Source organism: Schistocerca gregaria, chromosome 4 (assembly GCF_023897955.1).
Source record: "Schistocerca gregaria isolate iqSchGreg1 chromosome 4, iqSchGreg1.2, whole genome shotgun sequence".
NCBI lineage: Eukaryota > Metazoa > Arthropoda > Insecta > Orthoptera > Acrididae > Schistocerca > Schistocerca gregaria.
The window spans coordinates 731702992-731719766 of NC_064923.1; the positions used below are offsets into that span (position 1 = coordinate 731702992).

A 16775-nucleotide genomic window follows, 5' to 3' on the forward strand; every position below is an offset into this window, starting at 1 on the left:
TGAACGTTTTCAAGTTGATGTAAATATGCTTAAGATTTGGACAACAGCTGGAACTTGCAAACATATAAGATTAGATACAAAAACAGAGGTTTTAAAATGTATTGATAATGTAATGAAACTGGTAGACGTGGCGAGGAAGTATGGACTTGCACAATCAACATTAGCTACATTCCTCAAAAAACTAAAATAAATTAGAAAAAAAAAATCTTGTTGCCATGTTTAACCCTTCAAGAAAAAGAATAAAGATGGCTGCTGCTGACGAAGTGGAAAGTGCTACACTGCAGTGGTTTAATGAGATGTGTCTGGAGAACATAACAACTGATGGCCCGCTGATATGTCTAAAAGCCTTAGACTTCACTCAGCCGCTTGGTGATCCTAATTTTAAGGCAACTAACAGACAGTCTCAGAGAGTTAAGAAAACACATGGGATCATTTTTAACGTGATTTTGGGGAAGAAAAATTGGCGCATTTAGTTGATGCAGAATGTTGGCGGAAAAACACGATGTGTAAACTGGTGGATAAAATACAGTCCAGAAAACATGTACAATGCAGATGAGACGGGATTGTTTTACCAGCTGCCACCAGAGAAGACGATGGCCTTTAGAGAAGAGAAATGTAAACAAGGGAAGCAGTCTACATTACGACTAACAGTTCACCTCTGCAGCAACGCATCAGGGGCACACAAGATTGAACGATCAACAAATCCCCGAGGCTTGAAAATGTAAGAACTTACCAGGTAAAAGTATATACATTTTACTTTACCTTCCTTTAATTTATGAGCTGATTCAGCACCTTCAGCTGCAACGTTATGAGTATGTATGAAGAGTACATTAGTACAGATTAATTTTGTATTTTTTGATTCTTCTAAATGTGATTTCTTTTATTGCAGGCAATTAAAAGGTAAACTGAAAAGCATGGATGATGTCTGAAAGAGACAGCAAGGAAAAATAAGAAAATTGTACTGCTGATGGATAATTGTAGTGCACATAACAAGAAGCCAGTGCTGAAAACTGTAGAACTATGCTCCTTCCATCTGAACTGTACTTCAGTCCTTCAGCCACTAGACAAGAGAATGATTAAGAATTTCAAAGACAAAATACCTAGCTCAATGCGTGATCACAAACACTGAAAGGAAGGTGGACAATCCCTAGTTTCAATGTGAAGCAGACTTGTAACATGACTGCTAGTTCCTTAAACAGAGTACAGCTGAATGTGATTGTGAATTGCTGGAAAAAAACAAGGATTTCCAAAAGTGCAAATATTGTTGAGAATGTTGTGCTGGATGAAAAAATGTAGGATGATGTTCAAAGTGACGTTGAGATATATACAGCAGTAACTGGTAAAACCATAGATGTATCAATAGTTGAATGTGTGTCAGTGAATGATGAGACATTGTTGTTTGAAGGGTGCATACACTGATGAATCTATCATCAAAGAGTTAAAGGATAATTCGCCTGTTGAAGGTTCTGATGATGAAAGTGATAAGTGCAAATTCTCCACTTCCTCTGATGGAGGTAATAGGTCAGTTGGAAACTATTCAGCAAGTAGCATCTCCTAACCCCATTGTTTCAGCGGAGCAACTGATTACATTAGGGGCGATAAAGGTAGTACGTAGAAGAGAATCGCCACGGAAAAAGAAAATAAGTAAATTCTATACACAAGACTGAGATACTCCACTAATAAATGGAGTGAACAAAATTTGTTTCATTAATTGTCTTTGCTGTTGTTTCTCATCAGAGAAGTACTACAGGACCGCATATACTGGTCTAAACGTACATTACTGTAGTAGTCTCTATTAACAAAACCTCATTACAACAATGATACTGCTACAACAATATCATTTTCATGGTCCCATGAATACTGTTGAGGTTTGACTGTATAAAAACAGAATTCTGGATGTTAAAGCCAAATGTATTGTTTATTCTTTATAAATGTTAAACTGAAAATAAAAGTACTATAAATCAAATAGCAGAGTCACAATAAACAAAGCCATCAAAACAAATCTATTACTAAGACTAGATGAAAGATTAGTATATGAAGGGAGGAAAAAGGTACATTCAAATTTACAAAATAAAGAACCGACATGAAAGTTAGAAATGCAAGAAAAGGAAAGGGGAGGGGAAAAGCAAGCAATTGTAATGGGAAGCTTAATTTTCCACATTCTTAAAATGGCCTTCCTACTGGCAGTCTAATGCACTTTAGACACTTTCTTCCATTTTATTTCACTTAATTCTTTACTTCCGAAACTGTAACTGCATTATTCAATGCCCACTGTGTAATGACTGATTAAGTCCCAGTACATGTGGTTGTTCTTAAAGCGTAGGCATTGAGGCGAGGTCTGTAAACATCCATTCAAGGAAAGAAGAGAACAGCTTGAAAAATAAAACCACTCGATTAATCAAATCAGTTACATGTTTATGATAATATTGTTTATTTACAGATGTCTGCATTACACACAGACTACTTTATGTAGAACGATGATGCATTAGGCTAAGTGATGCACCAATGACCAGAAATTTCAGACTCAAATTCAAAGATTTTTACTGGTGATTAGTGTCGCTTCCAGATCTGATAACATTCTGAACATTTTGCGTTCCACGTTTGGGAGTTAGGAAATTCTGAAACCTAAACTGTTTTATATTTTGTACATGCAATGCTTTCACATGCAGTATATCATGTTCAATGGCATTTTTATGCAACTTCTTCATGTTAGGAAGACCTCTGTTTTACAATGAAGAGCAGTTTATTAAACAGACATTAACTGCAAGGCAGTCACCAAATGTGTGGACAGACTGGACATAAAATAATTTCTTTACTTTTGCATGGCTTCTATTGCAGGTCCATACTGCTCGTACTTACTGTTCTGCCAACTGTTTCTCAAATTATATTGTTTATTGATTACTGTTGATAATGGTAGCTATCCTAAATGCACAATATACTGTAAGAACCTACAGCCACCCTAGCTTGTGACTGTGAAGGCCAGGATCTGCAACTGTTTCAAATGGCTCTAAGCACTATGGGACTTACACAGTCCCATGGTATGCAACTGTATAACACAGTAACTGTATAACACAGTAACTGCTGACAGAAAAAATGATTTTTCTGCACCTCCTCTACCCCTGAGCCTTCAGGCTGTGCTTTCTAGAATACTTCTTCACTTTTCTCAATATCAGGTAGTACAGCCCTCCTTTTATCTGCCTTCCTTTGTTTGAGTTTTTTCCCAGCTGAGTATGAATATCCCTCCTACTATGGAACTAATACTATCTCTCCTACTAACTGACCTCAGTAATGGCCCTTGCTTGATGTTACTACATGATTTAGCTGGTTAAAATCTATGAGGAATCTTCATTAACTCAGCCTGTTTTGATTTCCATTCTACACAATTGGTGTAACATGCACATCAAAGTTCTTGGATTATCCTTGCTACTGTATTCCTTTGGAGGTGGTATCTTTCCTTGATATGAGAATTTGCTTCACAATTTTCCAGGGTAAATATATCTTAAATTTTACTAACATAAATTATGACCCATTTTCTGAATGAACTTTTCTGATATCCCACCTTGCAAGAATTATCATCTTTGAAACATTCTATCAGATTAGTACATTTAACTTCTCAATGGGATATAATGTAAGAAATTTCTACCAACAATCAGTTACCAATGAAACAGACATCATTTCACTACTGAGTAGAGTGGCATAAAAATACTGGCAGCTACCAAATGTATTCTCTTTGCTGTTATGAATAACATCTCAGCTGCATAACTATACACAAGAAACAGAAAGGAATGCAATGTGTCAAGCATCTTCTAGTTACTTTGCACTATTAAACAAACTTACACCCCTTAAGTGTCCACTACTGCCTACATCCAAGCAGGTCTTCATAATGATTATCATTTTTTTCTTAAAACTTCTGGCCATCTCTCTAAAATTAGAGGCTACTGGCATTTTCTGTGACCTGCCGAGAGCCTCCAACTGTTTGAATGACAGCATTCTCTCAAGAAAATGAGAATATTATGGTGTCATGGTAGTGCTGCAAAATGGTTAAAGTCTTAACTAACTAACAGGAACAAAGGGCATCATTAGGAAGTACCTGTGGAGTAAGCAATAAGTCTTCACCTGGTTAGGAATTAATTGCACATGGTGTTCCTCCATGTTCCATCAGGAGACCACTGCTTTTTCATTTGTACATTAATGACCTCTCGTCTGATACATTGACAGACGATAAGTTCGTTTTGTTTGTAGATGATACAAACTTTGCAATAAATAGCAAGTAAAGTATAGATTTAGAAATGGATGTAATCAAATTTTCACTGACAACAATAAATGATTTAAATCTAATTCACTGCCATTAAACTTAAAAAAAAGTCTGTATTTGCAATGCGAATGATATCAGATGCAGGAGATACAAAACTGCATACTCTGCTTATTTCATTTTATTATGTCATTTGGGATCATATTCTGGGGTAACACTTCAAATCACGCAGAAGTTTTCAGGAGTGCAAAAGCATGCAATAAGACTCATTTGTCATGTTGGCAAATAGTTCAACACATAGTATCAATACTAGAAATAAGAGCAATCTACATGAAGACGTAAAATCACTTACCTTCGTCCAAAAAGGGGTCCAGTATTCAGGAACACACATTTTCAATAAATTGACAGCAACAATTAAAAAATTGATTTAAGATAAAGCACAGTTTAAACAGAGTTTGAAAGACTTTTTGGTAGGCAATTCCACCTGCGCTATAGCTGAATGTCTTAACATTGACTGTTAGACCAGCTTAAGTATACATGTCAGTTAAGATTTAAGTTTTGATAGCACTCGAGCACAACAGTCAAGATTAGGTATTTTGTGCATAATAAATACGTTAAAAGTACATACCTACATTTCATTCCAAAAGTGTACTAATTATATAAATATTAGCAGTTCCAGCCTATTGCAATCTATTCACATATTTTGACAATCTCCTGACAAACGAGCATATAAGTGAGTATCATATTCAAATGTCCTATGTTTTCCTATGTTAAACTTTCCAATATGTTCTATCACTTTTGAGTTCATGGAATGAAAAATAAATCTAATCTAATCTGTGTATCAGTCAGTCTGGGTTGGATCTTACTGTTGTTTTCCTCAAATATGGGTTCGTTTAAGAAGTGTGTGTTAAAATTTCACTTATTAACTCTACTCATAGTGACAGTGAGAAAGAAACCCTGCCCCCCTTCTGTTTATTTTATATTCTTCACATCAGTGTGGAAATTACTGCACGGACATTTCCTATAGGATGAACCAGCAATTTACTACTCATAGAAGAGTCAAATTGGCTCTCGCTTCTTTCTCTATGGTGGACTGATCATTTTCTTATTTTGTAAGTATTTTACTAACAAAATAGTGAACTACCTTTCCACTTTTCTTTACAGAAACATTTTGCACCCTAAACTGCTCACTGACAAATAGCTAGAGGGAAGTAGTAACTAAAACCCTGATGGAAGAATGTTGGGTCTCTCACAAGGTTATTGCTAAATTCTTCCTAGTGTTTCTCTGTCCACAATCACTGCCCCATTTGCTTACTAACTCGAAAAGATAAATGATATTCAAAGGCTCACCACACACAAACTTTCTGTACAGCCTTGTCTTAAGTTCCTCTTTATTATGTGTTTCAATGCGTTTACTAAATGTTTCGGGGCACTCAATTGTTGCTCTCAAGTTTCTGTGGATTGGGCCTGACATCTTCACTAATAATAACATGACCTTAAAGACCTTTATTCTTCTACTCCCAAACTGAGCCTTAGGCAGTATTGTAGCAATATCTTGGGTTGTCTCACAGGTTTGGAAGCAACTATGTCATCTTCTTCATGCATAATTACTGTTTGACATATTTTCTTCCTTAGGGTGTAACGTAATACTTGAATAAACAGTTCTACTAATGTATTAATTTCAAAAAGTTACACACAGTTTCTGTCTTCAAGGGGAGAAGCTGAACATAGGCACTCATATGGTACATTAGCTGTGTTATGTGTCATCCATGTAAACAGTTGTTTCTTGGATACAGCACTTTGTCTCAGAGTTGATCAGTTGGTTTGGAGACAATATATATATATAGATGATAATATGCAGTATTCATGCACAGATGATGTTATTTCATTAACTCCACCAAGCTACAGATTTGTACATTACATAAGGAAATTTATTTACCTAAAGACAAACCTATCAAGTTATTAGAGAATTTTACTATTTTTAAACAAATAATAAATATACAGAAAATTGGAATAGAGATCAATATAAACATCATTTCCACCCTTTTTACTGCTCATGAAAACCACACATTGCGTGTTATACCACCATACAACGAGACCTTCAGAGGTGGTTGTCCAGATTGCTATACACACCAGTACCTCCCAGTAACACGTCCTCTTGCATTGATGCATGCCTGTGTTTGTCTTGGCATTCTATCCACAAGTTCATCAAGGCACTGTTGGTCCAGACTGTCCCACTCTTCAATGGCGATTCAGCACAGATCCCTCAGTGGTTGGTGGGTCACGTCATCCTTAAATAGCTCTTTTCAATCTATGCCAGGCATGTTCGATAGGGTTCATGTCTGGAGACACCTAGTCGAGCAACATCGTTATCCCTAAGGAAGTCATTCACAAGATGTGCATGGTGGGGGTGCGAATTGTCGTCCATGAAGACGAATGCCTCGCCAATATACTGCTGATATGGTTGCACTATCAGTCGGAGAATGGCATTCACATATCGTACAGCCGTTATGGCGCCTTCCATGACCACTAGTGGTGTACATCGGCCCCACATAATGCCACCCCAAAACAGCACGGAACCTCCACTTTGCTGCACTCACTGAACAGTATGTCCAAGGCGTTCAGCCTGATCAGGTTGCCTCCAAACACATCTCGAATGATTTTCTGGTTGGAGGCATATGCGACACTCATTGGTGAAGAGAATGTGATGCCAATCCTGGGCAGTCCATTCAGCATGTTGTTGGGCCCACCTGTACCGCACTGCATGGTGTCATAGTTACAAAGATGGACCTCACCATGGACTTCTGGAGTGAAGTTGCACATCATGCAGCCTATTGCGCACAGTTTAAGTCGCAACATGACGACCTGTGTCTGCATGAAAAGCATTATTCAACATGGTGGTGTTGCTGCCAGGGTTCCTCCGAGCCATAATCCATAGGTAGTGGTCATCCACTGCAGCAGTAGCCCTTGTGCAGTCTGAGCGAGGCTTGTCATTGACGGTTCCTGTCTCTCCATAGCTCCTCCATGTCTGAACAACATCGCTTTGGTTCACTCCAAGGTGCCTGGACACTTCCCTTCCTGACACAAAGTAACAATGCAAATGTGATAGAACTGCATGGCTGAACTACAGGCAACACAAGCCGTGTACCTCCTTCCTGGTGGAATGATTGGAATTGATCAGCTGTTGACCCTCCCCCCGGGTCTAATAGGTACTCCTCATGCATAGTTGTTTACATCTTTAGGCATGTTTAGTGACATCTCTGAACAGTCAAAGGGGCTGTGTCTGTGATACAATATCCACATTCAATGTCCACCTTCGGGAGTTCTGGGAACCGGGATGATGCAAAACTTTCTTTGATGTGTGTATTTCAGGTTCTCATAATTAACAGCCAACCTGTTTCATACTGAGTGTCACTGAAGCTACTCGTATAAACTTTCTGTAAATTACTGTGACTATGGCTTGAGGACTGAACTGAAGTCAAATAAATTTTAAATAACTCAATAAATTAATGATCTCTCAGTTGTTCTTGGCATGATGCTTAATGTCATTCTTGGGGGTGTTCAGCTGAAGAAGAGCTCTCAGACAGTCATCAAAGTATTGTGCAACAACAGGAAATGCAAACTCGGCTTAACACCAGAAAGCGAACCATTACTCAATAAATTTTCTCAGTGCCTTTTTGTTTCTAGGGTCAATACTGAAACCTCTGGGCATTTCACAGTGATCGCAAAAACACATTTCCAGTACTCTAACTATATTAGAGAAATTAAAATCTGCAGCGGTAATAGTTAGGTACATGGACATACATGGACATAAAATCATTGTTTTGGTTCAGCAAAGAAACAGATGAGATCCACTAAAAGCTACAATATTTACTATTGGAACTATACTCAGATAAAAATTACTTTAGGACTGACAGATTGCAGAGATGGAGGGTACAGTTGTTGGCGTGCAGCGAACCATGTTTCACAAGGTACTGCATGTATCTTCAAAACACACAACACAACGAGCATATGGTGCTTGAGAAAGAATTAAGATTGGATGGGCGATGGTTCCTACTGCTCGACTCGCTGAAACATCAGTCACAAAATAATTTTAAGTGGAGTATGGATTTACAACTCATCAACTGAACACTAAACCCTCACACATATCACAATGTAGCTGGTGCTTTCTCAAATGTTGACTTAACCGTAGCCATTTGGAATGCCTGTAGCAAGATAGTGTTGTGGTCAACGGCAGAAGGTCTCTCAGCTAGTTACCATTACTTTATATCGATTGTTCTGATGCATACAGTTTGAAATGATGTCGACAGATTATTAATACAAAGAAAGGTACCAAACTTAAAGAGGGCGAACTTAGATTTTGAAAGGTCATCCTATAGACTTCCACCGTGCAACCATGGGGGGATTTAACAGTGATGAGATGCCACAAAAAATCGCAGGAACAAACCAGAAAATACAAAGGATGTCAATTCCACTCAAATGGTTTAATTCTGAAGGCCCAAAGGCAATGTGGAGTAGTTATGTCCATAAATTACGAAGCCAAACAAGACACCACAAAAATTCAACAAGTAATAGATGCTGAAGAGCATGAGAAACAACTATGAATTTACAGAAAAATACCAAACAAAAATACAAAGAGCTAAGAAGTATATGAAGGAACAACAATGAGAATACTTTATAAAATGACACTTAACAATGATGTCCAGGGAACACCATACAAACTGGCAATAGAAAAGCTGTTACCTACTGTCTTGTCTATGATAACCATAACAAGAACATGGGAGGATTCAACAGAACTTTTAATGGGGTCACTATCTTGTCTATGAGAACAATAACAAGAACATGGGAGGATTGAAACATAACTTTTAATGGGGTCACTGTTCCAGATGACAGCTGCAGAAACAAGACAGGAGCGGAGAGGGAGACACACACACACACACACACACACACACACACACACACACACACACACACACAGAGAGAGAGAGAGAGAGAGAGCTAAGACAAGAGCTGAATTTAACCAGAAATAATTCCTTTTGCTGGTAAAGAACGAGTTATGACCATTCAAACACTGAACAACAATGGAATAAAAACCAAGGTCCTGTGAACACTAAGAGATAAGAGGCCCACGACTTTCCAATTATATAACTAGTACCAGGTCAAGCAAAAATACCAAATGCTTGGAACACAGTAGAGGTCACCATACAGAAGAAAAGGGGGGATAAGCAGCCAACAGCAGTGAAACTGTACTGGCTGACATGCCTGCTCAGTGTAATGTGTAGGACCCAAGAAAAAACTTTTATGCAGGCATTTAGGAACTCTTTAAGATTCTTACAAAGATAAACGCTAATCAGTATGCACTTAAAAGGTGAAAAGTGGGGAAGGAAGCCATAAACAGTGCTTTGCACATCCTCAGAACCTCAAGAAGAAAGTACATTGTGAGAATTTTGATGGACAGTTAGTTATTTACAGGTTCTGCTGATCATAATCACTGTGATGTGGACTGAGTAAATTTTACGTATGCAGCACAAATAAAAGATATAACACAACAAACTATTAACTCTATGTTGACTCAATACAGGGAAATTCAGAAGATGATACAACTTCTAGCAAAGAAGATGGAGGGAAAATGAATGTTACCCCAGAGCAAGGGTTTTCTTTGCAGTTATCTTGATATGGTAGGTGCTTATCATATCGTCTGTAACTGCAAGCAGCAAGCAGATTACTGGAGTAAGACATCTGGTTACAATAGAAACATAGGGTTTCACAAGTAAGAACTATTTTTAGTCTCCCCTGCCCCCCCCCCCCCTTTCCCCCCGAAAAAAGTGTATTCAAGGGATCATCTAGAAAGTGAATTTAAATAATTTTTCACTTAACAAAGATCAGATTTATATGTACTTCTCCCTCTTATTATTATGGTAACAATTATTTTAGCAAGTGAGGTGTGACATAACCTTTTTATGTGCCTTCCGTGACATCGACAGATGTTCGTGAAGTTCCATAGTATATGAGGGTGAGTCAAATGAAAACCTTAAATTTGTAATAACAAATTGAAATTCGCGTCATTATCCTGTTGGTAAGTGTGCTACAAACAGCATGCAGAATAGCCTGTAGGTGGCAGCATAGTGCAGATGCACACACATCGTCGCAGTATCAGTATAAAGATGGCTGCCCCACTTGCGACTTGCACCAGGGAAGAACAGCGTTCTGTTATTCAGCTTTTGAATATTGAAGGTGTGAAACCTACTGAAATTCATCCATGAATGGAGGTTCAGTATGGCGATGCATGTTTGTCACAGCAGCAAGTCTACGAATGGAGTAGGAAGTTCCTAAATGGTGTGACTTCAGTGGAAGATGCTCCTCATCCAGATCAGGCACAACAAGTTGTGACTCCACAGAACATTGCAGCTGTTGAAGCAATAGTGAAGGAAAACCATCGAGAGTCTCTGAATGACATTGCAGCAAAACAGATTAGTCATGTGTCAGCACACCACATCGCCGAGTGACACTGAAAGACATTGCAACATGTTAGTTAGTTAGTTAGTTATATTACTTGTTCCATGGATCATTAACATGATTCTTTCATAATGATGTGGAACGTGTCAAAGTACAAAAGATTCATTTATCCCAAATAATCTTTGTTGTCTTATATACGGTACAATTGTTAATACTTACTGTATTTCTTTAGCCTATGTCTAAAAATTCATCTATGGAGTAGAAGGAGTTGTCATTCAGGAATTCCCTTAACTTACTTTTGAATGCCGATTGACTTTTGATATTGTTTGGCAAGTGACCAAAAATCTTTGTGGCAGTATAATTCACCCCCTTTTGTGCCAATGTCAAATTCAATGAACGGTAGTGAAGGTCACCCTGTCTCCTAGTATTGTAGCTGTGGACTGTGCTATTAATTCTGAAGTGATCTGGGTTACTAACAACAAATTTCATTAGGCTGTATATATATTGTGAAGCTACTGGCAATATCCCTAATTCTTTAAATAATTGTCTACAAGATGATCTTGGATGAGCCCCAGATATTATTCTGATAACACGTTTTTGTGCAATAAATACGTTCTTTCTTAGTGATGAATTGCCCCAAAACATGATTCCGTAAGAAAGCAATGAATGAAAATATGCATGGTAAGCTAACTTACTGATGTGCTTGTCTCCAAAATTTGCAATGACACTAATAGCATAGGTAGATGAGCTCAATCGTTTCAGTAGATTGTCAATGTGTGTCTTCCAGTTTAAATTCTGATCAATACAGACACCCAGAAATTTTGAACAATCTGCTTTAGCTAAAGATTTTCCCCCACACTCTATACTTATTTACGGTGTTATGCCTTTCCCTGTACTGAACTGTATGTACAGTGTTTTTTCAAAGTTCAATGAAAGTCCATTTGCGGAAAACCACCTAATAACTCTTTGAAAAACATTATTTGCATTTTCCTCAGCTGATTCTTGCTTTTTAGGCTTGATTACAATACTTGTGTCATCTGCAAAATGTTTACAGATTAGTCATGGCACACCACATTGTGCATGATGTGCTCCAGTTTCACAAATTCTCTGCAAGAGGGGTGCGACAGCAGCTGACTCCTGAAATGAGAGAACGACATGCTGTGCTTGTGAAGAACTTCGGCACTTTGAACGAGAAGGTGATGGCTTCCTTGCAAGAATCGTTACTGGGGACGAAACGTGGGTTCACTTCCACCAACCGGAAACGAAGAGGGTGAGCAAGGAATGGCGCCGTTCCTCATCACCGAAACCAAAGAAGTTTCGAACAGAACCATCAGCAGGGAAGGTTATGCTGACTCTCTTTTGGGACGAAAAAGGCGTCATTTTGGAGCATTACATGCCTAGGGGGAGCACTATCACCATTGCATCATACACAGATCTCCTAAAAAATCGTCTGCGGCCTGCAATCAAATCACAGCGACTTGGATTGCTGTCAGCAGGTGTCCTTTTGCAACATGACAATGCAAGGCCCCACATTAGCCGTACAACAGTTGTAACAAACACAGACCTGAATTTTGAGTGTCTTCCTCATCCACCATACTCACCAGACCTTGCCTCATGTGATTTCCGTATGTTTGGACCACTCAAAGACGCAATGCGAGGAAAGAAGTTCCGTTCTGATGAAGAGGTACGCCATGCAGTGCATGAGTGGTTGCGCAGAGTACCAAAAGAATTTTTTTCTAAAGAAATTTATGCACTTTGTAGGTGCTGGAGGACATGCGTTGAGTGTGGAGGAGATTATGTTGAAAAGTGATACAGCTTTGTACCACTTCTGCACAATAAATAACATTTAAACAAATGTAAGTGTTGGGACATCTCACTGACGGAAATATTGTTACAACTGTCTTGAACCTTTCATATCTACAAAGTGGGACGGTGAGTGAGTGTGTCTACTCTTTGTGTGGGGCCACTTATTGCTTGATGTTGTTTGAAGGTGCTTTGAGGAGAAGGAGAAAAAAAAGACAGCCATGGCTACAACTAATGTTGTGAACGGAAAAATGACTGCAAAATGGCCTGTTTAGAGAATAATTCTTGTCTTGATCTTATCTATGTTACATTTAGTTTTGAAAAGATCTGTCAACCTGCACGGTATCAGAGATTGTATACTGGGATATGATGTTTTTGGAATGGAAAATGTTAATACAGAAAGTTTACAGTTCAGTCTTTTATGTTATTAAGCACCTTGGAAAACAATTAACATATATTTTCAATACCCATCCATGTACAATGAGAACAAAGTCCTGTAAGAATGACCAATACCAACAAGAATTTAAAAAAATTCAACACAACAACAGTAAATATCACCACATTGAATTAAAATAGGACTCAGCAATATAAGAAGATTTTGTTGTTTGACTAAGTTCCTTCCATGGGTAGGATGGCTACAACTGATCTAGCAGTCCACGACACCAGTACAGCAGCCTAAAATCAACATGATGACAGCTCATCTCCACTAACCCCTAGCGGCACACCTCATCAACACATCACATTGTCTATGTGTCTGCTGATCTTCAGTATCACAGGGCAGCAAGCTGCTTTCATCATCTGATGAGCTTTGCTCAGACTAGAACTGGGAGTTTGAGTGTTCTGTTTGTATATGCTTGATGTTATTCAAGCATTGGGATGACCTAAAATAATATGAAATAGTTAAATAACTTCAAACAACAAAACCTTAATTGTATGACTGGTTTTGGCAATCTAAGTTGCCTTCATTGAATCTTATGCAATTACATCTCAATGCATCTCCATCATATGTCAATATTCCGTGTCACATCATAAAGAGTCATTTCAGGAACATAAAGAATGTAAGATACTGGTGTGTCAAGTACAAAACAAGGTTTACATAAAATGTAATGCATACTGCACTGAATATACATGCTCATGTTCACACAACAGATGAATGAAGATTCTTTTTGAAGAATTTTTAATATTAACACTGATGAACTTAGGAACAATCTTGCTTTACACCTTCTTCACTCAAAACGATATGTAGTTGGTATTCATTTAGCTTATTTTTAATTTTCAACAAAGCACAGAGCTCCTCAATACCCTGGCATTCATCTGATGCACAAACACGAGCATGTGTAGTCAAAGGAACACACGATATATTATGTAAACTTTGTTTTCTACTTGATCGTGTTCTTCGTGTTTCTGAAATGAGTTTTTTATAATATGATACGTATATTGTATATATGATGGAGATGCACAGATGTGTATTTGCATAAGATCTAATGATTGCAGCTTAGATTGCTGAAACTGATCATATAAATAATGTTCTATTTAATGATATTAAGTGTTTGAAGTGACTTCTATACTTCATGTTTTGTTTATGTTTAACCTCCAAAAGAATTTGACTGATGCAGAGGGGGTAAATATTACGTGACATTATTTGCGTATTTATAAGTCCACATATTTCTTTTTGGTCAATACCGAATGCCTGTGGTCACACAAAGCGTAGGAGGGAATGTAAGGACCTTTTTGTGAAATTGGAAGAGTTTATGACTGTGAATAAAACCACTAGTACGGAATTAACTTCTAGCATCAATACAGAAGATGATAAGATTTCTAATTTGCTAAAGAGTTACAGACTGAAGTAAATAAACAGTGTGACCAAATAAGAAATGAAGTAAATGAGCAACTTAAGGAAGTACTCAATGGACTTAAGACATTGAACAACCAAATCTTATAAATGCAAGGACTGGTTAGACAGGGGGCGAAAATGGAGACGAATGGGGGAAGGAGCAAGACAGGTGGATGAACTGACAGGGCAGCAAACAGCCACCCAGAACCCTGAACCCCACATCTGATTCAGATTCATTGATGAAATCCTCATGATATGGATCAAGGGTGAGGACACGCTGTGTACGTTCCTCCAAAACATCAATACCATCTCCGCCACTTGCTTCACCTTATCCTCCTTAACCCAGATGACCTTCCTTGATGTCTACCTCCACCTCCAAGATGGCTACACCAGTACCTCCATCCATACCAAACCTATCAATCATCAGCAATACCTCCACTTTGACAGCTCCTACCCATTCCATATCAAGACGTCCCTTCCATATAGCCTAGCCATCCATGGCCGCCTCATCAGTAGTGACATGCCGTCTCTCTCCAAACATACTATGTGTCTCAGTGAGGCCTTCGCAGTGTAGTTACCCTCCCGGCCTTGTACAGAAACAGATCTCCCATGCCTTATCTCTCCAATCACCCCTTCCCAAGTCCCACCATCCAGCCACAAAGGAGCACACTCTGTGCCAGCCAGGCCCAGGCCTGGAACAACTGAATCACATTCTCTGCCTTGAAATCAGGAATATCCTACACACTACCCTTATCAACCCCCCCCCCCACCCCCCCCCCCCACCCCAACTGTTATTCTGCAGCCTAATTAACCTACATAATATCCCTGCTCCCAATCGCTTGCCTCATGGTTCATATCCCTGTAATAGACCTAGGTGCAAGAACTGGTCCATAAATCCTCCCACCACCACCTACTCCAGTCCAGTCATTAGCAACACCTATCCTATCAAAGGTATGGCTACCTATGAAAGCAGTTATGTGATTTACATGCTAAGTTTCAAATGCTGTGCTGCATTCTGCATGGGCATGATAACCAACAAGCTGTCAATCTACATGAATGCCCACTGACAAACTGTGGTTTGGAGACAGCTCGACCACCTAGTTTGCAAGCACACTGCCCAACACAATGTTCTTCACTTCAATGACTGCTTCACGGCCTGTACCATCTGGATCTTTCCTACAAAAGACAGCTTTTCTGAAAGGTGTAGATGGGAACTCTCCCTGTAATATATCCCATACCCCCAAAAATCCATTATTTCAATGCACCTATCCCCTTCTCTGCTCCCACTCCAGCACTACGAAGCCTCCTGTAACAATAATGCATCCACAGTCTTCTTTAGTTTTCTCCTATTCTGTTCCAGAACAATCTGAGCTGAGCTAAGGAATGACAATAGAACCCGGTTGAATACTGAGTGATTGTTAGATTTACAGCCTGAATTGAGCAGAGAAGGTTCATAAAGTTTTCAAAGTTCAGACAAAATGGGAAAGTACACTCAGTAATATCTCTGATATACTTTCAGGGTGCACTTCCATCCTCTTAGATAAATTAAAAATGAATACATTTGTAGTAAAGTATCTGGAAGATATTGATCAATGGGCTATGCTGAACTTGGAAGAATTCTAAATTGCAACCAGTTCACTTGAAGAGATTGAATCAAAATATTGGTCAGAGTTCAAAGGAAACTTAGATTGGAGTTTTTAGTGCCTGTATAAAGAAAGCTGGAGAGGCTATTGCAGTTTCATGGAACGGCACACTTAAATTACTCGATGTATCTCAATGAAGCACATCTGACTGAAGTGTTAATCAGTTCATTGCTGGACTGCATATGACAAAGGTTAGTAGGCAAGAGATTGTTGCAGCCCCAACTACTAGTTGAACTGTTGGACCAGCTTGATCATCATTTACATAGAAATGGGAGGGGGGAGGGATGTGTGGAAAAAATGACATGGTACATTGAAGTGAGAGTAAGCAGTGATAAATAACATTAAAGCTGTTCACATGACAAGTCCCATAAACAAAATCTTTGCGCACATTGATACGGAAGAGGTGACAGAAGGTCAAGTGTCTTTGCGTCACAAAATAAATCTCAAAGGTCAGGTCAGATTCTTTAGTTCAGTTTGCTTGTTGACAAATACAGCAAAATCAGTTGTATGCAGTTGATTCAATCGCACAGTAAAAATTATCTACACAGTAATAAGATTTCTGTCAGTGTACTCTAAATCATTCTCTGATTTAGTATTTTTCTGTAATTATACCTTTGTGAGTTAGGTGTGTTCAATTTAGGCTCAGTAGACTTAAATTCACAAACTAAATTCCTGTAAAGGGAAATGCTTCCTAACATGATTGCTAGTTTATTAAAATTGGTGGAAAGGAAGGAAGAAACGAGTAGCAATATTCGTGCCACCCAGAATAATATCTTACACTTCTCGC

At 38.6% G+C, this 16775-nt stretch overlaps 1 protein-coding gene across 6 annotated transcripts in view; it reads right to left on the reverse strand.

Moving 5' to 3' along the window:
* The window catches only part of LOC126267183 (zinc finger protein ZFP2-like), a 151726-nt gene that overhangs the window by 40644 nt on the left and 94307 nt on the right, over positions 1-16775 (reverse strand). The window lies entirely within an intron of this gene.